Source organism: Lolium perenne, chromosome 6, assembly GCF_019359855.2.
Source record: "Lolium perenne isolate Kyuss_39 chromosome 6, Kyuss_2.0, whole genome shotgun sequence".
In the NCBI taxonomy this organism is placed as follows: domain Eukaryota; kingdom Viridiplantae; phylum Streptophyta; class Magnoliopsida; order Poales; family Poaceae; genus Lolium; species Lolium perenne.
Genome location: NC_067249.2, coordinates 89,778,567 through 89,803,251, shown reverse-complemented (window position 1 = coordinate 89,803,251; position 24,685 = coordinate 89,778,567). Strand labels below are relative to the sequence as shown.

Sequence of the window (24,685 nt, the reverse complement as noted above, 5' to 3'; positions counted from 1 at the left end):
TTATGGGCCTAGAGGAATGCATCCTGTACTCGTTTGTCAATTGCGGGGTTGCCGGAGTGACAGAAACCTAAACCCCCGTTGGTATATCGATGCAGGAGGGATAGCAGGATCTCAGAGTTTAAGGCTGTGGTTAGATTTATTCTTAATTACTTTCTTGTAGTTGCGGATGCTTGCAAGGGGTATAATCACAAGTATGTATTAGTCCTAGGAAGGGCGGTACATTAGCATAGGTTCACCCACACAACACTTATCATAACAATGAAGATTATTTAGCCGTATGTAGCGAAAGCACTAGACTAAAATCCCGTGTGTCCTCGAGAACGTTTGGTTATTATAAGTAAACAACCCGGCTTGTCCTTTGTGCTAAAAAGGATTGGGCCACTCGCTGCAATTGTTACTCTCGCACTTTACTTACTCGTACTTTATTCACCTGTTACATCAAAACCCCCTAGGAAATTTACGTTTAGGTGGCAGTAGCTTAGGTTCATCCACTGCTGCTGCTACCTAGTTGCTCCTCAGTAGCTTAGGTTCATCCACTGTGCTATGTGCTTGCTTTTTGCTGCTGCTATGTGCTTGCTAGGTTTAGGAAATTTAGGTTTAGGTGGCAGTAGCTTATAGCTTGCTTGCTGCTGCTGCTATGTGCTTACAATTTAAAGCAGTTAGTTTTTTTAGCTTACTGGATGAAAGCTTGATGTTCTTGCTGCATATGTGTATCATTTAGTTCATTGATCATTTAGTTCTTGCTGCATATGGTTTTCCCTTACATGTTTATTCAACACAATTGTACTTAAAACTGTTTCTAGTTTTCTAGCACACTAATTAGGGGAAGCAATAAATATTGGACCATGTTGATTGAGCCCATGTTGATGATGTTGTTCATCCATGTGCTTGCTAGCTTGCTACTGCTAGTTCCTATGTGCTTGCTACTTGCTAGCTGCTAGGTTGTTAGTTGCTAGGTACTTGATGTTAGCTAGGTTGTTTTTAGTTGCTAGGTTGCTTAGTAGCTAATAGTTACTAATTTCCTTTTATAAGATGTTGCCTTGGATGATAGCTTGAGCCAAATATTGGAGCCAAGTGCCAATACTGTTATTAAATCAAAATAGATGAAAAATCACACCAAATGCCAGTGTTGCTGCTTGAAAGGCTGCTTGTTGGTGCCTGCTAGTACTTCCTGGTGCTTGCTAGGTGTTGCTGCTGCAAACATTGCTAGGTGCTGCTGCTACTAGGTGCTTGCTAGTTGCTAGACCCTAACAGATCAGGGTAAACCCTTGACTGAAGAATAAAAGGCTAAGTGTGAACTGAAACTAACACCTATAACTGAAATGGCTTAGTTGATATTCTGTACAAGAAATGAGAATTAGCTTAGTTGATGTTTGTTTAAAGCAACTGATTTCACTAATGTTTTGAGTGGTGTTTGTTACACTGCAGCTACCGTATTAGCATTTTATTTTCTGTTATAGTGATCATACAACCTCACTTTACTACCATATGGTCATTCTTTCACAGCCCTGGAACAATAGCACCTCACCATCGCTGCCGCATCTTCCTCGACCCGGAGCAACAGCTCACCTCTCGGCGACTCCACACGACGCACGGTGAGCTTGCTGCTGGTGCTGATGGTGCTTGCTGCTGCTTGCTACTGCTGCTAGCTGCTAACTGTTGTTGCTTGCTAGCTGCTGCTGCTGCTGCTTGCTAAGCCGCTTCTTTATTCTTTGCTAAATTTGCTAGCTGTAGTACTAGCTTCTTGTTGCTTGCTTGCTAGCTGCTTTCCATTCATTTAATAGTTTACAGTACTGGTATTTTGTTTTTATAAATAGTCTGGTTGCTCACAGTGTTCATTTTGATATTTACAACACTAGTTGTTGCACGCCGCGCCACCCTGATCGCCACGCGTACCTTGGAGCAGCAGCTGGAGAAGCACGCCGCGCCACCCTGACCGCCACGCGTACCTTGGAGCAGCAGCTGGAGAAGCACGCCGCGCCGCCCTCGACCGCTGACGCCGCCGCAGAGGACCACCGCCACACTTGCAGAAAGGTAGCTGTTGCTTGCTGCTACTTGCTACTGCTGCTGCTTGTTGCTGCTTGCTGCTTGATGTATGCCCATGGAGCAGCACCTGGAGAAGCACTTAGTGCATTTTGTTGTTGATGATGTATTGTTGATGAATAATTTCTTCATGGATGGATGATGATGCTACTGCTAGCTGTTTCTACTGCTAGCTAATGCTGCTGCTGCTAGCTTGTTGCTGCTACCTTGCTGCTGCTAGCTGGTACTGCTTGCTGGTGTGAATGTGGTGGTATCAACATTATATATCGCCCATTATCGCCGAAATGTTGATTCATTTCCGTTTCGGTGAAAATGGGGCACTCATATGTCCATAAATTAGCATAGGTCATGCCCAATTTTTCCGTGGAAATTTGCGCTAACTTTATGCATTTTTTCCTACTTAGTTCTAACATGGCCGACAACGATGAGGCCGGCGGCAGCGGCAGCAAGCCGTTCTAGATGATAACCGATGAAGTGGAGATGATGGAGTCACAACCTCGCCGCGACGATGGCGAGGATGATGGCACCGATCCAGACTACCGAGCGGATGATGCCGCCGAGGATGCCTCCACTGAAGATGGTGCCGCCGAGGATGATACCACGGATGTCGGCGAACACATGGACGGCGGTGAACACACGGACGGCGGCGAGCCGAGGAAGCAACGGAGGGAGCGTCGCCCGAATGTGCTCAGCACCGTGAAGCAGGCATTCACCGAAGTGGACGCTAGTGGGCATCCAACGGCGCCCCCTGAACTAGTCAAAGGGTACTCGGCCCAACTCAGGTGCATCCTCCGGAGCACGGTCTCGATCAACACCGAGAACCTCATGCATCCTAACCGAGCGAATTTGCGCTCCCTCCTCTTCACGAAGCTGCACGAACGATACGAGTTCCCGTTGGACTGCTCAGAAAAACGTCTCATGCGGAACAAAGTGCACAATGCCGCCCTCATGAAGATGAGCACCGCCCTCGCTAGTTGGCGGAACCGAGTGAAGAAAATGATTCAGAAGGGCGAGAGTTACGAGAAGATCAAGGAGTCCATTTGCTTTGGTTTTTCAGAATGCCGATGATTAGAATGTTTGGTCACCTATACACTTGGAGGAGGGGCCAGTGAACCTGGTGCGATGACACAAATATCAATCTCTTGTGCATCCTACTTGGTTTCGCTTACCCCTTCTCTAAATGTTAATATTTGTTCCAACCAACAAAATATGAGGCATTCCATTTAGTTCATAATAGCTACTTGTCTCTTATTTGAGTTGGCACTTCTTAATTGCATTGGCCTTTCTTCCATTTTAGTGCCGATGATTAGAATTTTTGGTCAACTGTACACTCCGGGGTGACGCCAGTGAGCCTGGTGTGATGGCACAAATATCAATCTCTTGTGCATCCTACCTGGCCTCACTGACGCCATCCCGGGATGTTCATATTTGTTTCGACCAACAATGTATGAGGCATTCCATTTAGTTCATACTAGCTACTTGTCTCTTATTTGAGTTGGCACTTCTTAATTGCATTGGCCGATGATTAAATTTTGTGGTCACTACACTTGGGGGAGGCACTAGTGAGCCTGGTGCGATGACACAAGTATCAATCTCTTGTGCATCCTACTTGGTCTCACTAACGCCTTCCCTAAATGTTAATATTTGTTTGGACCAACAATGTATGAGGCCCTTGTCATTCCATTTGCTTTGGTATCTCAAAATGCCGATGATTAGAATGTTTGGTCAACTGTACACTCCGGGGTGATGCGAGTGAGCCTGGTGCGATGACACAAATATCAATCTCTTGTGCATCCTACCTGGCCTCACTTACGCCATCCCGGGATGTTCATATTTGTTTCGACCAAAAAATGTATGAGGCATTCCATTTAGTTCATACTACTTGGATCGTTTTTGAGTTTGCTCTTATTCGTTGCAAACATCTATGAGCGTGCACTAATGTTTCTTTGGCTTGTTCATATATGTGCAGATATGATGTGGTATGTCGTGTACAAGGGCAAGGTTCCCGGAGTCTACAACGACTGGGAGGAGTGTCGGAGACAGGTTCACCGTTTTAGCGGTAACAGCTACAAAGGGTACACCACTAGAGCGGAGGCCGAAGACAGATACGCACGCTATCTGGCGGGAGAGAGGACGGAGCGGAGGAGGAACCGGATGAAGACCACTTTCATCGGGACGGTGCTAGTAGTGACTCTAGCTCTCTTCTATGTGATGCTAGTTTAGATGATCGACCTTGTGTAACCACTAGCTCATTTGTGACTTGTAACCCCGTAACTTGCATTGTAACCTCGTAACTTCTCTAATGTGAAATCTTGTGAATCATGTGGGGCTAATGTGAAGAACTATGTATGGATAAGCTGTGCTGTTGTATATATGCTGTTATATATCATGTATTGTGCTATTGTACTGTGATATACAACCTGTATAAATACCTGCCATGATACAAAAAAAAATCGAAATCGTAGTAGTGGCGCACTAGTGGACCATCTGTGGCGCACGTCCACTAAGTAGCAGTGGCGCACTGCTCTGGATCCAGTGGCGCACTGTCCTGTGATCCCCTCCGAGACTAGCAGTGGCGCACCAGGAACCTCAGCAGTGGCGCATGTCCTGGAGACAGCAGTGGCGCACGTCCACACGCAGCAGTGGCGCACCACCTCGCTGAAACAGTGGCGCACGCTAAACGGTAGCAGTGGCGCACCTTGTCTACACAGTGGTGGCGCACTGCCACTGACCAACAGTGGCGCACCACTTTGGAGTAATAATGGCGCACTGCTGGACATGTCAATGGCGCACCACGCAGTGCGCCACTGGTATCCAGGCTAGTAGTGGCGCACCCCTAGTGCGCCACTACTAGGAGTTAGCAGTGGCGTGTTAACAGTGGCGCACCACTAGTGCGCCACTGAAGGCTATATGTGGTGCGCCACTGATTGCCTTTTTCCTAGTAGTGGGTTATTCATTCAAGTCTAAGAATAATGGTTGTTCTATTTTTATGAATAATATCTTTTATGGTCATGCGCCTGAGAAGAACGGTTTATTTCTATTAAGTATCGATAGTAGTGATACACATGTTCATAACATTGATGCTAAGCGAATTAAATTGAATGATAATTCTACTTATATTCGGCACTGTCGTCTTTGTCATATTGGAGTGAAACGCATGAAGAAACTCCATTCCGATGGATTACTTGAGTCATTTGACTTTGAGTCACTTGATAGATGCGAAGCATGTCTAATGGGAAAAATGACCAAGACTCCATTCTCTGGTATCATGGAGCGAGCTACAGACTTATTGGAAATCATACATACCGATGTGTGCGGACCAATGAGTGTAGCCTCGCGCGGTGGTTATCGTTAACCTTCACAGATGATCTGAGTAGATATGGGTATATCTATTTCATGAAACATAAATCCGAAACTTTCGAGAAGTTTAAGGAATTCCAAAGTGAAGTAGAAAATCAACGTAACAAGAAGATTAAATTTTTGCGATCTGATCGTGGAGGCGAATATCTAAGTTATGAGTTTAGCATGCATTTAAAGAAATGCGGAATACTTTCACAGTTGACACCGCCGGGAACACCACAACGAAATGGTGTGTCCGAACGTCGTAATCGAACTCTGTTAGATATGGTTCGTTCTATGATGTCTCTTACTGATTTGCCGTTATCTTTTTGGGGTTATGCATTAGAGACAGCTGCATTCACTTTAAATAGGACACCATCTAAATCCGTTGAAACGACACCGTATAAATTATGGTTTAATAAGAAACCTAAGTTGTCGTTCCTTAAAGTTTGGGGTTGCAAAGCCTATGTAAAAAAGTTACAACCGGACAAGCTTGAACCCAAAGCGGAGAAATACGTCTTCATAGGATACCCTAAGGAAACTATAGGGTATACTTTCTATCACAGATCTGAAGGCAAAGTCTTTGTTGCTAAGAACGGAACCTTTCTTGAGAAAGAGTTTCTCACTAAAGAAGTGACTGGAAGAAAAGTAGAACTCGACGAGGTTACTGAACCTTCTCTCGTTGATCAGAGTAGCGCAGTACCGGAAGATGTTCCTGTGCCGCCTACACCAGTAACAGAGGAAGCTAATGATAATGATCATGAAACTTCGAGCGAGATAGCTACTGAACCTCGCAGATCGACAAGGGAACGTACCACTCCTGATTGGTATGATCCTTGTCTAAATGTCATGATTATGGACAACAATGATGAGGACCCTACGACGTATAAAGAAGCGATGGTGAGCCCAGATTCCAACAAATGGCAAGAATCCATGAAATCCGAAATGGGATCCATGTATGATAACAAAGTATGGACTTTGGTAGACTTACCTGATAGCCGCAAGGCTGTCGAGAATAAATGGATCTTCAAGAGAAAAACAGATGCTAATGGTAATATTACTGTCTATAAAGCTCGACTTGTCACAAAGGGTTTCCGACAAATTCAAGGTGTTGACTACGATGAGACTTTCTCACCTGTAGCGAAGCTAAAGTCTGTGAGGATTTTGTTAGCAATAGCTGCATTTTTCGATTATGAGATTTGGCAGATGGATGTCAAAATGGCGTTCCTTAATGGAGACATTGAGGAAGAGTTGTATATGGTACAACCCAAAGGTTTTGTCGATCCTAAAAATGCTGACAAGGTGTGCAAACTTCAGCGTTCAATTTATGGACTGAAGCAAGCATCCAGGAGTTGGAACCGACGTTTTGATAAGGTGATCAATGACTTCGGATTTATACAATGTCATAGAGAGGCCTGTATTTACAAGAAAGTGAGTGGGAGCTCTGTAGCATTCCTGATATTATATCTAGATGACATATTATTGTTTGGGAATAATATAGAACTTTTAAGAAATGTAGAAGGTTATTTGAATAAGTGTTTTTCAATGAAAGACCTTGGTGAAGCAGCGTACATTTTAGGCATCAAGATTTATAGAGATAGATCAAGACGCCTAATAGGGCTTTCACAGAGTACATACCTGGACAAGATTCTAAAGAAGTTTAGAATGGATGAAAGTAAGAAAGGATTCTTACCTATGTTGCCAGGTAAGGTCTTGAGCAAGACTCAAGGTCCGGCTACGGGAGAAGAAAGAGAGAGGATGAATCAGATCCCCTATGCCTCGGCAGTAAGCTCTATCATGTATGTCATGTTGTCTACTAGACCGGATATAGCACATGCTATTAGTCTGACTAGCAGATATCAAAGTGATCCAGGAATGGAACACTGGACAGCGGTCAAGAATATCCTGAAGTACTTGAAAAGAACTAAGGATATGTTTCTTTGTTATGGAGGTGACCAAGAGCTCGTTGTAACCAGTTACACTGATGCAAGTTGGAACACTGATCCTGATGACTCTAAGTCTCAGTCTGGGTACGTGTTTGTATTGAATGGTGCTGCAGTAAGCTGGTGCAGCTCGAAGCAGTGCACGGTGGCGAAGTCTTCAACAGAATCGGAATACATAGCAGCTTCAGAGGCTTCATCAGAAGCAGTATGGATGAAGAGGTTCATTATTGAGCTTGGTGTGGTTCCTAGTGCATTGGACCCACTAGTCATCTATTGTGACAACATGGGTGCCATCGCCAATGCACAAGAACCAAGGTCACACAAGAAGCTGAAGCATATCAAGCTGCGTTTTCATTCGATTCCCGAATACGTCGAAGATGGAGAAGTAAAGATTTGTAAAGTAAACACTGATCTGAATGTGGCAGATCCGTTGACTAAAGCTCTCCCTAGGGCAAAGCATGACCAACACCACAATGCCATGGGTGTTAGGTACCTTACAATGTAATCTAGATTATTGACTCTAGTGCAAGTTGGAGACTGTTAGAGATATGCCCAAGAGGCAATAATAAAGTGGTTATTATATATATTTGTGTTTATGATAAATGTTTATATACCATGCTATAATTGTATTAACCGAAACATTGATACATGTGTGTTATGTAAACAACAAGGAGTCCCTAGTAAGCCACTTGTATAACTAGCTTGTTGATTAATAGATGATCATAGTTTCATGATCATGAACATTGGATGTTATTAATAACAAGGTTATATCATTATGTGAATGATGTAATGGACACACCCAATTAAGCGCAGCATAAGATCACGTCATTAAGTTCATTTGCTATAAGCTTTCGATACATAGTTACCTAGTCCTTCGACCATGAGATCATGTAAATCACTTATACCGGAAGGGTACTTTGATTACATCAAATGCCACTGCGTAAATGGGTGGTTATAAAGGTGCGATTAAGTATTCGGAAAGTATGAGTTGAGGCATATGGATCAACAGTGGGATTTGGCCATCCCGATGACGGATAGATATACTCTGGGCCCTCTCGGTGGAATGTCGTCTAATTAGCTTGCAAGCATATGAAAGGTTCATAAGAGACCACATACCACGGTACGAGTAAAGAGTACTTGTCAGGAGACGAGGTTGAACAAGGTATAGAGATACCGATGATCAAACCTCGGACAAGTAGAATATCGCGTGACAAAGGGAATCGGTATCGTATGTAAATGGTTCATTCGATCACTAAGTCATCGTTGAATATGTGGGAGCCATTATGGATCTCCAGATCCCGCTATTGGTTATTGGTCAAAGAGAAGTCTCAACCATGTCTACATAGTTCGCGAACCGTAGGGTGACATACTTAAGGTTTGATGTCGTTTAAGTAGATATTGAATATGGAATGGAGTTCGAAGTTTTGTTCGGAGTCTCGGATGGGATCCAGGACATCACGAGGAGTTCCGGAATGGTCCGGAGCATAAGATTCATATATAGGAAGTCATTTTGTAACTTTGAAAATGATCCGGTGCATTTATGGAAGGTTCTAGAAGGTTCTAGAAAAGTTCGGAAGAAATCACTATGGAAGGTGGAGTCCCGGAGGGACTCCACTAGCATGGCCGGCCAACCCTAAGGGGGAGGAGTCCCAGGTGGACTCCACCTAAGGTGGCCGGCCACCCCACCTCAAGGAAAGGTGGGAGTCCCACCTTGAGTAGGACTCCCCCCTTGAGTAGGTTTCCCACCATATGGGAAGTTTTGGGTTGGGGTCTTATTCGAAGACTTGTAGTCCAACACTTGGGGCTTCCACCTATATAATGAGGAGCAAGGGGAGGGGCCGGCCACTCAAGCCTCCCACCTTGGCCGCACCCCATTGAGGCCGGCGCCCAAGACCCCCCCTCTCCCCAAACCCTAGCGCCCCTCCTCCACATACAACTCCCGCAGCGCATAGGCGAAGCCCTGTCGGAGTTCTCCACCACCACCGCCACCACGCCGTCGTGCTGCCGGGATTCCGAGGAGGATATACTACTTCCGCTGCCCGCTGGAACGGGGAGAAGGACATCGTCTTCATCAACACCGAACGTGTGACCGAGTACGGAGGTGCTGCCCGATTGTGGCACCATCAAGATCTTCTACGCGCTTTTGTAAGCGGCAAGTGATCATCTTCTGCAACAACGAGATCTAATCTCGTAGGCTTTGGAAATCTTCAAGGGTTAGTCTCGTGATCCCCTCGTTGCTACCATCTTCTAGATTTCATCTTGGCTTGGTTTTCGTTCTTGCGGTAGGAAATTTTTTGTTTTCTATGCTACGAATCCCATCAGAAAACTGCCTAAGCAAATAAGGTTTTTGGATTGTTAGATTATTAGGTCATTTCCGTGTGAGATTAATTATCGAAATAAACATGAAAGATGCACAAGCATACTTAACCACACACATCAGACTAAGCACATGCATCAGATCTGAACATGGAACAAGTAGCAGTGCAAGGTAAGAGAGGAAAAACACGTACATCTCGACCGGGAAGGTCGCACCAGTAGCAACACCATGGTCATTGTTGATGTCGCCTATGGTGTAGTCGGATCTGTCGAGGAAGCAGTCAAACCGGCGAAGAAGAGCACGAACAGCAGCGAGCAGTCGCGCCGAGAAGCTCCCCAAAAACCTTATCGCCCGCCTCCCGGTGCAGGATCTCAACGGAAAGGGTTTCGGAACCTGCTATCCCAGACGGCTGTGCACACAGTCGCCGGGATGGGGAAGACTAGAGAGTTGTGCAACAAAAGGAACTTCTTCGTGAGAGAGGTAGACTAGAGAGTTCTCGGTGTGTTCCTCCAGATCTGTTATGTCCTTGAGTGTGTCTCGAACTCGAACTCGAACTCGAGTCACGAAACGCGACGTGCGTGCGTAACGAGGCGGGGCGGGCGGAGGAGGAGGAGTGCGCGAGTTTTCCATCTGTTATCACTCACTTGGAAGGACTGGAACAATAACCCTTATATACCACTCCAATTCCCTCGCAACTAGCAATGTGGGGCCAAACTTTATCCCCTAAGGCTGTTCCAAGCTACCAACGTGACGGCCTTGAGATTTCAAGAATTGTAGGCTACATGGACTGCCTTACTAGGCTGCAGCCATCTACATTCAACAGTGAGTGGATGATTCCCCCCTAGTCTTTACTATTAAACGCGGATCAGTGGTGTCCGTACGTTCAAAAACCATGGTAAGTCAAAAAGACCCTGTTGCCTCGTTCGTGTGTTTCCCGCACAAAAAACCGTGTCAGAAAACCGGCCAGAATTCATCCCGCACCAAGCGAAGAAAACCAGAATCCAGATGAACCACGCACACGATTCCTTTGTCCGATTCTGACCCACCTCCCGTCCTGCATAAAAAAACATGGAAGGAAGAAAACTGGCAGGCAACGAAACCAGGCAGCCGATCTCCATGTTTGGCACGTCGCCAATTCATCGCCATGTTAGAATCCCTTCCAGATACGTCAATACTTCCAGATACGCTTCAATCCAATTAATTGGGGTGTACAAAAATTAGCGTTTTTTCATCAAAAAGAAAGGGATGTACAAAGGGCTAATAAAGGCCCCAGGAGAGACGTCTGGTGCCCCTGGCCGGCCGGCTATCCCGCACAGGCATGGGAGCGGATGCATCCTTCGACAACTAACATAATCCTTCCTACGGGATCACGCTGCTGCCGATGATATGCCGGATGAGTGCTATCGGCGGATCGTGTCCGGCAGGCCGCCGCCGACGCGAACGCAGTGCATCACGATGTTCCCGATGACAACGATTTCAGCGGGAGAAACGCACTGTCGCCGGAGCGTCCGAAGAGCTAGCCAGGGCAACAGCGACGCACACGCGGAGCATAGAAACACGTGCGACCTGCTGAGGCCGCATGGATAGCAAGCGCGCAAGGTTTCCCTTGCAGATCGGCGTGGTTCATGAATTGATGGGCAAAATTTGAGGTCTGCTCATGGGTTACTTTGGATCCTTCTTGTGCAAAAACTGACGATGAGCACTCTGCATCTTTGGTAGTAGAAAAATCGGCGTGCGGCTACCTAATCGGCAGTCTGCCATACAACTCCGTCGAAGTTCTTGGCGGTCAAGTTTCTCCTCTCATTAAATTACAAGTCATAACTGTATCGATGTATCAGATATTCAGATTGCTTATGTTTCATGCAATGCCTTTTTGCCGCAAGAAATTAAATATTGTAGGCATGCCGTAGTCGTTGAGGATCTATCTGCACTTCTGCAGTTCTTCGCGCGGCAACCTTTCTCCATCTACTGCAAATACCAGAAGAACAAAGCTGGTACGCATCACTAGAGTGGGATATGCAGTCATCGTAAGTCATACTGCTGGCAAACAATTCCTAATTAGAGTTCTTTCATGTCTTTTTGCTTTGTTGGCGGCAACTGAAAAAAGGAAAGGGATTTTCGTTTGTTGTTGTTTCAATGATTATGTCACATGAAAACAACACAAAAGAGTTAGAATAAGCGCATGTTTGGAAAATTTCAGCGCAACTGCATCTACTACCATTTCTGTACTGGTGATTTGTTTCATCTTGGAAATCTACGTCAGGTACTCAGGTCATGGTATTTTCCATTTACGGTAATGTGTGCTAGGAATACTTGTACTTAGATGCAACTACTTGGATATATACCACTGCAAAATACTGATGCCATGTAGTTTTTGTTTGTATTGGGATTGTTTTGCGTGCAACTGAATCTGATACTGGTGTACTCCTGGATTAACATGAGTATATCCCTCTTCTTTAGGGAAAGTGTATATCAAGTTCTCAACTTTATTTGTTCGTAAAAGCTAAACATTTTTTCCTTAAAATAACATTTTTGGAATCATTGGCTAAGGACATTTATTTTCGTTTTACCCATGTCAGTAACACATATATATTGAGCTCAACTCCAAGCTTTGATAATGGAAGGTTTTGGTATTTTGTTCTAGATAGGAATATTGCTAAGGGTGCAGAATGATCAGCATTGGGATAGAGATGAAAACGCTTTAGATTTTGAAGCAACTTTGGTCGGGCAGCAGCACCGCGCGGGCACTTTGCTAGTTTAAAATAGTACCTTTATTGGTGTCTGATGTAACTACATTTGCTCCTGAATACAAAGTTTTCAGTTGTAAAAAAAAAGACTGCCGTACAATTTTATAATTTCATTACTTCTACCATGAAACTGAATAAGTTACCTAGTTATTTATGTAAACATGGAAGAATGTGATATCCACACAAGAAATCAACAATGGACCGCCGTTCGCCCCCACGAGAAAATTGGGCACACTAAGTGCAAGACAAGGCTGCGTGGCCTGGCACAGCAGGATCAGATCTCGATCCAAAATAGCCAAGATCAGAAGGCAATAATCGATCGGGCCGGGACTTTCACGACCGGCCGGTCCCTGTCGACACGATCTGTGACGCGCCAGCGGCCATCATGTACATTGAACACTAGTAGAAAACCTCACATCCATCTAAGCCATTGATGCAGGTTCACTTCTGAACCGGCACTAATCACCGCCATTTGTACTGTTTGAGGGCTCGGTGGGCGAGGGCTTTCGTACCGGTTTGGGAGGGCTTTCGTAGGTTCGTGTTAGGAACCGGTACGAAAGGTCTTCGGCCAAAATTCAGACGCGTGGTGGGGCCCGGGCTGGACCTTTGGTACCGGTTCGTAACACGAACCGGTACCAAAGGGTACCCAGCCATATCAAAATCGCCCAGCTCGTCCCGAGCCCCCTGCTGGCTCTCATTTTTCTCATCTTCCTCACACTCTAAATTTTTCTCCACCTCTCACACACTCCAATAATCTTTATTTTTCTCCACCATTTTAACAAGATTAACGGCATACATCTATCCAAGGGTTAGCAATATCATCCTTCCTTCCGGCGTTCCTAATTTAGCTCAGTTCTTTGGTAGTTTTAACTCGTACTATTTTTGTAGTGCAATCAAGGTGTTCGATGAAATGCCTAAGTTAGTGATTTTATTTTTTTATATGCAATTTGAGCTGAAATTATGGTATGTTTTGTAGGTTTTAATTAGTATCATCCCCGTCCTCACCGCCGTCGATCGCTAGCGTCGTCCCCTAGCCGGCACGGTACCACCTCGGTGAGCCCCTCTTCTTTTTTATAAAAATAACTTAGTTTTATGTGATGAACTTGAATATTAATTAAGTTGGTCACTCATATATCCATGATGTTGTGTACTTAATGATTTTTGATATACATATAAAATGCAGATGAGTCGACAATGGATGTACGGTGACCGGTGCCATCCCGAGTTCATTATCGGCATGCATTATTTTCTCAACGTGGCTGAGGCAAACAGCGATCGAATGGTTTCATGTATTGTCCATGTAGTTCCTGTAAGAATATGAAGGATTACTCTACCTCGAAGACCCTTCACGTCCACCTGCTGGAGAATGGTTTCATGCCCAGCTATAATTGTTGGACCAAGCACGGAGAAAGAGGAGTTATATTGGAAGACAACGAAGAAGAAGAGGATAGTGACAACTATCCCAGCTTATTCACCGAAGACGGTGGTAGTAGAATGGGGAAGATGAAGTCAAGAAGAGCTCATTTTCGATGAGCCGATTTTTGATGACCCGGATGACGATTTGGGTCGGGCAATTCTTGATGCGAAGATGAACTGCGGAAATGAAAAGGAGAGGTTGAAGTTGGAGAAAAAGTTAGAGGATCACAACAAACTGTTGTACCCAAATTGCGAAAATGGTCGGAAAAAGCTGGGTACCACGCTGGAATTGCCGCAGTGGAAGGCAGAGAATGGTACTTCGACAAGGGATTTGAAAAGTTGCTGAAAATAATAAAGAAGATGCTTCCGGGGAGAACGTGTTGCCCTCGAGCACGTACGAAGCAAAGAAGCTTGTCTGCCCTCTAGGATTAGAGGTGCAAAAGATACATGCATGCATCAATGACCGCATCCTCTACCGCGAGTACGAGAATTTGAATGCATGCCCGGTATGTAGTGCATTGAGGTATAAGATCAGGCGAGATGACCCGGCGATGTTGAGGGTGAGTCCACCCCCAGGAAGAGGGTTCTGCGAAGGTGATGTGGTATGCTCCTATAATACCACGGTTGAAACGTTTGTTCCAACAAAGAGCATGCCAAGTTGTTGCGATGGCACAAAGAGGACCGTAAGAAAGATGTGATGCTTTGAGACACCCCGCCGACGGGTCGCGGTGGAGAAAAATCGACAGAGAGTTCAAGTCATTTTCAGATGACGCAAGGAACTTAAGATTTGGTCCTAGTAAAATCTGAGATGGCTTTAATCCTTTCGGGAGCAGAGCTCCGATCCATAGCACCTGGCCGGTGACTCTATGTATCTATAACCTTCCTCCTTGGTTGTGCATGAAGCGGAAGTTCATTATGATGCCGGTGCTCATCCAGGGCCCGAAGCAACCCGGCAACGACATTGATGTGTACCGAGGCCATTGGTTGAAGAACTTTTAGAGTTGTGGCGTGACGAAGGTGTACCTGTGTGGGATGAGCACGAACAAAAGGAATTTAACCTACGAGCGTTGTTATTTGTAACCATCAATGATTGGCCTGCTCTTGGTAACATTTCAGGGCAGTCAAACAAGGGATACAATGCATGCACACACTGTTTAGGTGAGACCGATAGTATTTATTTGGGAAACAAGAATGTGTACAGGGCATCGTCGATTTCTTCCAAAACAACATCACGTAAGAAAGAGAGGAAAGCATTTCGGAGGTGAGGCAGATAACCGAACCAAGCCTACCCGCCCTAATGGGGAAGTTATATATGATATGGTCAAGGATTTAGAAGTGATCTTTGGAAAGGGTCCCGGCGGACAATCTGTTCCGCATGATGTTGACGGACACGTACCCATGTGGAAGAAGAAGTCGATATTTTGGGAGCTACCCTACTGGAAATTCTTAGAGGTTCACTCTGCAATCGACGTGATGCACGTGACGAAAAATCTTTGCGTGAACCTGCTAAACTTCTTGGGCGTGTATGGGAAGACAAAAGATACACCGGATGCACGGCAGACCAGCAAAGTATCCACGAAGGAAACAACCTGAATCCAGAGAAGTATCAAGGTCCTGCCACCTATGCTCTTACCAAAGAGGAGAAGGAGATCTTTTTGAAGTCCTGAGTAGCATCAAGGTCCCGTCTGGCTTCTCATCGAATATAAAGGGAATAATAAACATGTCAGAGAAAAATTTTCAAAACCTAAAGTCTCATGACCGCCACGTGATTATGACACAATTACTTCCGGTTGCATTGAGGGGGCTTCTGCCGGAAAATGTTCGAGTACCCATTGTGAAGCTATGTGCGTTCCTCAATGCAATTTCTCAGAAGGTGATCAATCCACTTACTCTACAAAATTTACAGAAGGATGTGGTCCAATGTCTAGTCAGCTTCGAGTTGGTGTTCCCACCATCCTTCTTCAATATTATGACACATCTCCTAGTTCACCTGGTCGAAGAGATTGGCGTTCTCGGTCTGTATTTCTACACAACATGTTCCCCTTTGAGAGATTCATGGGAGTCTTAAAGAAGTACGTTCATAACCGTGCTAGGCCAGAAGGAAGCATCTCCAAGGGCTATGGAACAGAGGAGGTCATTGAGTTTTGTGTTGACTTTATTCCTGACCTTAAGCCGATCGGTGTTCCCGAATCGCGCTATGAGGGGAGACTGCGTGGAAAAGGCACGCTAGGAAAGAAATCAGCAACGTGTATGGACGGACATTCTTTCACTCAAGCACACTACACAGTTCTACTTAATTCCATCTTGGTGGCTCCGTACAAAGAGGAACACAAGGAGATCTTACGCTCTAAATACCCGGAGCAACGTGAAGATTGGATTGATGGAGAACACATGAAGACTTTCGGCGGTTGGTTGCAAACACGTCTCATGAATGTCACCGATGACGAGCAGCTGTACTTGTTGGCCAAGCAACCATCTTCTACTATATCGACTTTTCAAGGGTACGAGATTAATGGGAACACATTTTACACTTTCGCCCAAGACAAAAAGAGCACCAACCAAAACGGTGGTGTCCGCTTTGATGCGTAAGATGGCAATGGGAACAAGGTCACATATTATGGGTACATAGAGGAGATATGGGAACTTGACTATGGACCTAATTTCAAGGTCCCTTTGTTCCGGTGTAAATGGTTCAACCTGAAAGACGGGGTACAGGTAGACCCGCATGATGCGGAATGACTACAGTGGATTTCAAGAATCTTGGGTACGACACCGAACCATTCGTCCTAGCCAGTGAAGTGGCTCAGGTTTTTTATGTGAAGGATATGTCTAGCAAACCGAAAAAAAGGAAAGAAAGGCAAGAGGACACATCATACGATGAGCCAAAGCGGCACATAGTTCTTTCAGAAAAAGAAACATCGTGGGAGTAGAGGACAAGACAGACATGTCGAAGATTATAATAAGTTTGACGATATTCCACCCTTCAAGGTAAAAATTGACCCAAGCATCATCTTAAACAATGAAGATTGTCCATGGTTGCGTCGCGATAAGAAGAAAGGGAAACGAGCGAAGAAAAATCAGAAGACTAGCTCGATACATATAGGGTTCATATCTTGTGTATCTCAATATGGAAATCACTTTTGTGTAATGATGTTACCGTATGTAAGATATTAACAATGGAGATGGTTGGCTTGTTTTACTAGTTAAGTCACGCGGGCTTGCGGGGAAATTTTTCCGAGGCGGAACTTCCGAATATGCCATATATAGGGCATGTGCACCAAGGGCATATTCGAGAAGTTCCGCCACGGAGATTTCCCAACCCTTTCCGCAACATTGTTAGAGGAGATGGAGTCTTCCACGGGCTTGCGGAAAAAATTCCGAGGCGGAACTTCCGAATATGCCATATATAGGGCATGTGCACCAAGGGCATATTCGAGAAGTTCCGCCACGGAGATTTCCCAACCCTTTCCGCAACATTGTTAGAGGAGATGGAGTCTTCCACGGGCTTGCAGGAAAAAATTCCTGCGGAACTTCCGAAGATGCCATAGGGCGTGTGCACCAAGGGCATCTTCGACAAGTTCCGCCACGGGAGATTTCCCCAACCCTTTCCCCAACATTTGTTAGAGGAGATGGAGTCTTCCACGGGCTTGCGGGAAATTTTTCCGAGGCGGAACTTCCGAAGATGCCATAGGGCGTGTGCACCAAGGGCATCTTCGACAAGTTCCGCCACGGGAGATTTCCCAACCCTTTCCTCCATCCATGGTGATGAAACTCTCCATCCATGTTGGCTTGTTGAGCTGCTTCCCATGGTGTATCGATGCTCCTTTTATAGGCAGAGCGTCCTTATCCTGCCGACAGCCTTTAGTACCGGTTGTAGACACGAACCGGTACTAAAGGTTACCCACGCGTCCTTATCCCACCGACAGAGCGTCGTGCGCTACATACTTTATCTCATCGAGCAGGCGTCCTTATCCTGCCGACAGCTTTAGTACCGGTTGCACCCACCAACCGGTACTAAAGGTTACCCACGCGTCCTTATCCTGCCGACAGCTTTAGTACCGGTTGCACCCACCAACCGGTACTAAAGGTTACCCACGCGTCCTTATCCCACCGACAGGGCGTCGTGCGCTACATACTTTATCTCATCGAGCAGGGCGTCCTTATCCCGCCGACAGCTTTAGTACCGGTTGCACCCACCAACCGGTACTAAAGGTTTGCCTCGATCTGTCTTCCCGCCTATTTTCTTCCCGCGCTTTCCACCGGTTCCGCCTCTGTCTTCCCGCCATTTTTTCACTATATATATGTAGGCTTGGCCACCATTTACATATCACATCTAGACTCATATCTCGCAAACCTCATCATTCTCTCCCATGGCTTCCATCGCATCTCTAACCCCCGGGAGGCGGAGGCGCTTTGCGCCTCGAACTACCCCTGCCCGCCGGGCTACCGCGTCCCGACCGGCTGGTTGCTAAGCGTCGGAGGCGTACCGGTCCCTCCAGTCCCTCTAGGTGTGGCGCGCGAGATGGCCATCACGAACCACTACTACTTCGAGCTCACGCCAGAGCAGCGGAGGAATCCCCAGTGGCATCCCGACTACAGCCCGACTTGGGAAAGCTTCTTCATCAATCGGCGTGAGAGGGCGCTTGCCAGGCACGAGGAGGGCGGCCCGCCTCCTCCGAACTTCAACGAGGCCGGCCGTCGGCTGTGGTGGCGCGGCCGGACTCTCCAGGGCGTCATGGCCTACCGTGGCCCCGCTGCGCTACCCTCGGTCCCAGCCCACGCGTGCTCACCCGCCGACGTTCGAGTACCGCGACCCCGATGCCGCCGACGATGATGACGGCGACTACGACGACTACAGTGGCGAGTACTACAGGCTAGGCAGGAGTATGACCGAATGACTCCCAGTAGAATTTGGTCATGTATCTTTAATTTTCAGTTAAGCTATGTACTTTTAATTCGAGTTCAATCGTAATAAAATTTCATTCCCGCCCTTTCTTTTCCCGCGGCGTCGTGGCCGAAAGTTTCCCGCGCGGACGGCGTCGTGGCAAGAGTAAAGAATAGAAATAGATAATATATAGAAAAGAATTAGAAAATATATAGAAAAGAAATATAAAAAAGGATATAGAAAACAAATAGAAAAGAAAACAAACGGAAATAGAAAAAGAAATAGAAAAGAAATAGAGAAGAAAAGAAACAGAAAATAAAAAGAAGAGAAAAGAAACACAAAAGAAAAGAAAAAAAACATAAAAGAAAAGAAAGAAGAAACAGAAAACAAAATAAATAGAAAAGAAAAGAAACACAAAAGAAAGGGGAACGAAAATGAAAAGAAAAGAAATAGAAAATGAAAAGAAAAGAAATAGAAAATGAAAAGAAATAGAAAATGAGAAGAAAAGAAATAGAAAATGAAAAGAAATAGAAAATGAGAAGAAAAGAAAAGAAACACAAAATAAAAGGAAAAAGAAACAGAAAAGAAAGAAGAAAACAGTAAAAGAAAAAAGAAACAGCAAAAGAAAAGAAAACAGTAAAAGAAAAAAGAAAACAAAAAAAAAACCTTTAGTACCGGTTGGTACCACCAACCGGTACGAAAGGTCTTTCGTACCGGTTGGTGGTACCAACCGGTACTAAAGGCCCATCGCCATGTTTTAGACTTAGCCGCGCGACAGCAGAGCCCCAACTCCTCTTCTTCCCCGCGCGACACAGAGCCCCGACGCCGCGACGACGCGACGCACCCACGCCGCCGACGCACCCACGCCGCCGCCGACGAAGCCGCCGCCGCCCGACGCAGCCGCCGCCGCCCGCAGGTACCTCCCCGGCCCTCTCCTCCTTTTTCCGCCGCCCGCATCCACGCCTCCCCGCTCGCGGCCGCCGACCCTTTCGTGGTCAGCCTCGCGCTCAAGGCCTGCGCCGCGGCCGGCGACGCCGGCCACGCCGCGTCGCTGCACGCCTTCGCCGTCGGGTCCTCGGCCGTCTCCTCCGTCTTCGTCGCCACCGCGCTAGCAGACGCGCTACGCCAAGGCCGGCCGCCTCGCGCGGCGCTCGTGGTGTGTTCGACGAAATGCCAAGCAAGAACGTGGTCTCGTGGACCACGCTCGTGGGCGCGCTGACGCGGGCGGGCCGACGCCACGACGCGCTCCGCCGCTTCGCTGAGACCGGCGGAGCCGAGGCAGGTCGCGCGATCCGCGGCTGTCGACCGGCGCGCCGCCGCACGCGGCGTGGCCGTAGGCGAACGCGTTCGGGTGCGGGGAGATGCCGTAGGCGTCGCGGGCGCGGGACGACGGCGTGGCGGCCAGCAGGTCGGCGAGCACGTAGGCGAGACTCTCCGCGAAGGGTCCCCGGCGCCGTACACCGCGCCGTTGCACCGCACGGACAGCGGCGTCGTGTTGGGCGCGCCACCGCGGCCCGCGGGGAGGAGAGGACGAGTAGCAGCGCGACGGTGATGAGGACCTGGTCCTCTCTGTTGTGCGAGGACGCCATGGCTTCGTCGGATCTTGGGCTACGGGTGTGTGTGGTTGTTGGTGCTCGCGGTATGTGATTGCGAACAGCATCTATGCATGTGATAGGACGGTAAGGCCGGCCGGCCGGCCGGCGGATGGTCGTTTTCACGGGAGACTGCTCGTGTGTCTGTTTGCTTGCCTCTTGTATGACTGACCATGGGCGGACACACAGGGTGGGCCGGGTGGGCCGGGCGCTCCGCCGCTTCGCTGAGATCAGGTGGCTCCAGGCGGTGAGCATGGCGAGCATCATGAGCTTCTGCAGCGTGTCGGCGGCGATGAAGCGCAGGTTCATGGTGTAGGGGTCGTTGGTGGAGATGAAGTGGAAGGAGAGGAGCGGGACGGCGAAGAGCGCCACGAAGTGTGGTGAAGTGTGGGGGAGTGTTTTATTTAGGCGAGATGGCAGCTCTGGTTGGACCATCCCTTGTTCCGTTGCTGTAGTGCTAGGCGTGTATCCATACGGCGAGGGGTGTACGGTCGATATATAGACAGCCGCCGCGACATAGAGAGAAGAGCGAGAGGACGAGCGCCGAGTGTTAGGGTTAGGGTCTGTAGCGGTGCCGAGTCCGTGGCGGTGCCGCCGCGACATAGAGAGAAGAGCGAGAGGAGGAGGGGGAACACCGTGTCCGTGGCCGTGGCGGTCCGTTAGGGTTTTTTTGCTTTCTTCATTTCAATTGTTATCCATCTAGCAATCTGTTATATGATCATTACATGATGAATGAAATACAATTGCTTTCTTAATTTTGCAGTGACATTGAGGTATGGAGGACGGCACCTTCGTCCGAGATGAGGAGGGGGAAGAAGCGGTGCAGCGATTGATCTATGAGAGTGCCCGTGGTCCGGAACCCGACGATGGAGATGACAACGAGTACGCCGACTTTCTGAATGATTTTGGCGAGGGACTTGAGTCTGAACAAGTTAGAAAAGACAATGAAGTGTCCATCACAAACTCCGGCGAGGTGTATATCTATGTATCAATTAGTCTGTGTTCATCCCTAGATGCATTCATTTATTTGTATTGCACTTATTAACGAATAATTTTTTCTTTTAGCCTTCTGGATCATCGAGCAAGTCTGTTAGAACAAAACGAGGCCCGACGCGGGTGCTAAAGGGCGAGGGCAGGTTAGCCCTCACGGCATTCAAGGCTAATGGTGAACCAGTGGAGCCCAAGGAGTTTTGCCGCAAATTTACAAGTCAATCCGGAGTTATTGTTAGGGACCATGTACCGATCAGCATTCAAGAGTGGCATAAGCCGAAGAACCCGGAGAGTGGTGCTACTTATGTCAACGACAGATGAAAAAATTTCTTTGGGAAACGCTACTGACAAAGTTCAGCCTACCGGAAGACATGACGGAAGGCCAGAAGGATAAAGTCAAGGAATGGACATGGAAGAAGATGGCCATACAATTCCAGAGCTTCAAGAAAAATTTATGGGACAAATATAAGAATGAAGATCCAGTATTCGATGATAATACCGAAAATCTAGTGAAGATAAAAGATCACCGGGCCGCATTTAAGGAGTATAAGAAATCGTCTAAGTTTGTGTCCCGATCGAAGAAAAATACCGAAAATGCTGCAAAGAAGAAACTTCCGCATCATTTGGGGTCGTGGCTACAAGAGTGCCATTCCGAAGTTGACAGCGTTTGAGCATAAACTGCTGGATCATGGAATCTCTCCACCGACCTGGGACTGGCCCGACCGTTCCACGTTCTGGTTGTTCGCTCATGGGGCAGGGTTGGACCCAAAGACAGGGTTGATCGTTGCGAAGGGAAAATGGAAGGAAAAAATTGAGGCAATTGTACCGAAGCTTGTAGATGCAATTGAAAAGGTCGAAAGGGAGAGTACATTCCCGATCGAGAGAATGACGAGTGACACTCGCTACGGGAACCCCTGAACATGTTGGACGGTACGAGCTCGCCCGTGTCTCACCATGAAGGAAGCGTGGCCGGACAGCGCCGACACTTATAGAAGCCGTTCGCGAAAGAAGAAGAAGGACGCCGACATTGTAACGGAGTTGTTATCTAGGGTGGAGGCTCTTGAGAGAAATCGAGAGGGCACCCGATCAGCCGCTGTTTCTACAGATCCACAAGCCGATGCTGCCCCATCTCAGCGAAGAAGCGATGTCGGTTCCTCGCATCTTGACGGATGTGGAGGAAGCTACCCCGTGGATTATGTCACGGAGAAGACAGATTGCGAGCTACATATGTTAATCGGGACCGCGTACGTTAAGGTGGCGGTCGGCTATGTGTACCCAAGTGAAGATGGAGCAATGCACCATCATATGCCCATTCCACCTGGTTGTGTTCGTGTCGGGGTGGATGAAGTTGTTTCGGGGTTTGAAAAAGTGGAGCTTGATATTCCTAGAGGTGAAGATGAGAGGACACTGGCGATGTCAAGCACGGTTTCGCCCTATGGCCGAAGAAGTACGTCGTCCTTTTGCAAAGGCCACCGACTCCTACACATGAGCAGCAAATGCCATCGACTCCTCCCGGTGGCAGTCCTGGTGAGCAGCCAAGTCCACACCTACCCGAGAGGGACCCCGGCGTGAGTCCACCATCTCGAGATCCTCCGCGTAAGACAGCGTCCGTTAAGCGGAACGGTACGCCGCCTAGGAAGAAAGCTAGAAAGGAGAAACAACCGCCGCCTCCCGAGAAGTTACCTTGGGAAAAAACTCCGGAGGAAAACGCGGAGGCCGTTAAGGCCGAGGTGAAGAAATTTTGCACCGAAAGTGCCGTAGATACCTTTCGAGAAGACACTAGATCGGGAGAAAGTTGTGCGTACCGTTGACAATCTATATGACCCTGTACCATCGCCGCCATCCGACTATGCGCGTTCTATTGAAAGGTCGTATGACAAGATGATCGAGGCGACAAAACCCGTTAAATCGGGTATCGGGGAGATAAAAGGGATACACGGTGTCTACCAGCTCGGACAACAACCCGTTCAATCGGTCGCCCCTCTCAAGGTGTTTGACGGGAAGACCGTTCAAAGTTCTCGACAAGACGCAACTGATTACGCCTTAGCTGAACGAGCATATCGCTTTGTTCAAGGGAAAGATTTGGTCGAGAATCTCAGAAGGTACCAACATGTATGCGTAACTTGCATTCGTGGTACCTTAAGGCCTCAAAGGAAGGGATCGAGACTATCATGGTGCGAGTTAGGGAAGAGCACTACTTCCAGGAAGTCTTGTGTGAACGTTGACTTCGCCGAACTCTTTCGGTTATACAATCTCCGGGCCCTCGACAAATCAATCATCAGTTGCTATTGTCTCGTAAGTGATTTATTTATTTAATTTGAGAAGTCGTTCATTGTCTGCAGATTATAATCTTTTGTGCGCTATATTATGCAGATCGAAGATGCTCGAATGCAAAAGGGACGATATCACAGACATTGGGTTCATTGACCCGAACACAATGCATGTCAAAACCATAGATGATCCCCTCTATAACAAGGATACACCGCAGACTTTGCTAAGGTTTTTGAAGCGACAACGTGACAAAAAGCTAATACTTTGGCCTTACAACTTCGAGTGAGTCTTACTTGTCTTATAACACATTATATTTTGCTCACCGTATGTCAAAATTTTAACTAATGACTACATATTGAAACGTGCGTAGGTTTCACTTTATTCTTCTCGTCATCAATTTGGAAATTGGAGAAGTTGAAGTCTTGGACTCACTAACCAAAGAAAAGGATCTATACGTGTCTTGTTTTTTAATGCTCAGAAGGTAATTTGAATTCTTATCGGTTTGTTTCGTTAATTTCCTGCTTTGAACTAATTGATGACTCTTTTATGCATTTTCTTTTGTCGAGCAGCGTATGGCAAACTTTCATCAAGGAAGATACGTCCCGTGAATGGCCACCGAAGCTGCGATGGCGTGCGAAAGTAAGTAGTACTACCTAGGTCCACACACCTTTCAATTATCATACTTGACTATTGTTTGATTGAATTATATTCTTGTAAAGAAATGCCCGCAACAACCTCCTGGGACCGATCTCTGTGGATTCTTCGTTTGCGAGTTCATCCGCAGAATTGTCAACGAGAGAACGAATAATGAGAGAAATAAAGAGGTACAAAAACAATCTTCACAAATTTGTTTTGTTATCATAAGTTGTGCCGAGTTTCAGTAATAGTTGTTTCATGTATTCATTTGTATCTTATTCTTTTATAGTTGGCAAGAAAGCGGAACAAGCTCTCAATCGATGACCGCTTCATAGCAATAGGCGAGGAATTGGCGGGATTTTTCCTTCGGGACGTCATACCACCACTCGCAGAGCACCACAATGAATGAAGATGTACATGTTACATATATCGTTGACTCGAAGAGTACCACTATGCTACATGTAATAGACATATATAGAGTACGCCTCGGAGAGCACCACTATGCA

At 46.9% G+C, this 24,685-nt stretch overlaps 1 long non-coding RNA gene across 1 annotated transcript; it reads left to right on the top strand.

Annotated features, from left to right (window-relative positions):
• Nucleotides 1-23,645: 23,645 nt before the first annotated feature.
• Nucleotides 23,646-24,182, top strand: LOC127321007 (uncharacterized). Its single transcript, XR_011746389.1, has 3 exons — nt 23,646-23,825; nt 23,914-24,024; nt 24,113-24,182. It is a non-coding gene; the product is annotated as an uncharacterized lncRNA (long non-coding RNA).
• The last annotated feature ends 503 nt before the right edge of the window (nt 24,183-24,685 follow it).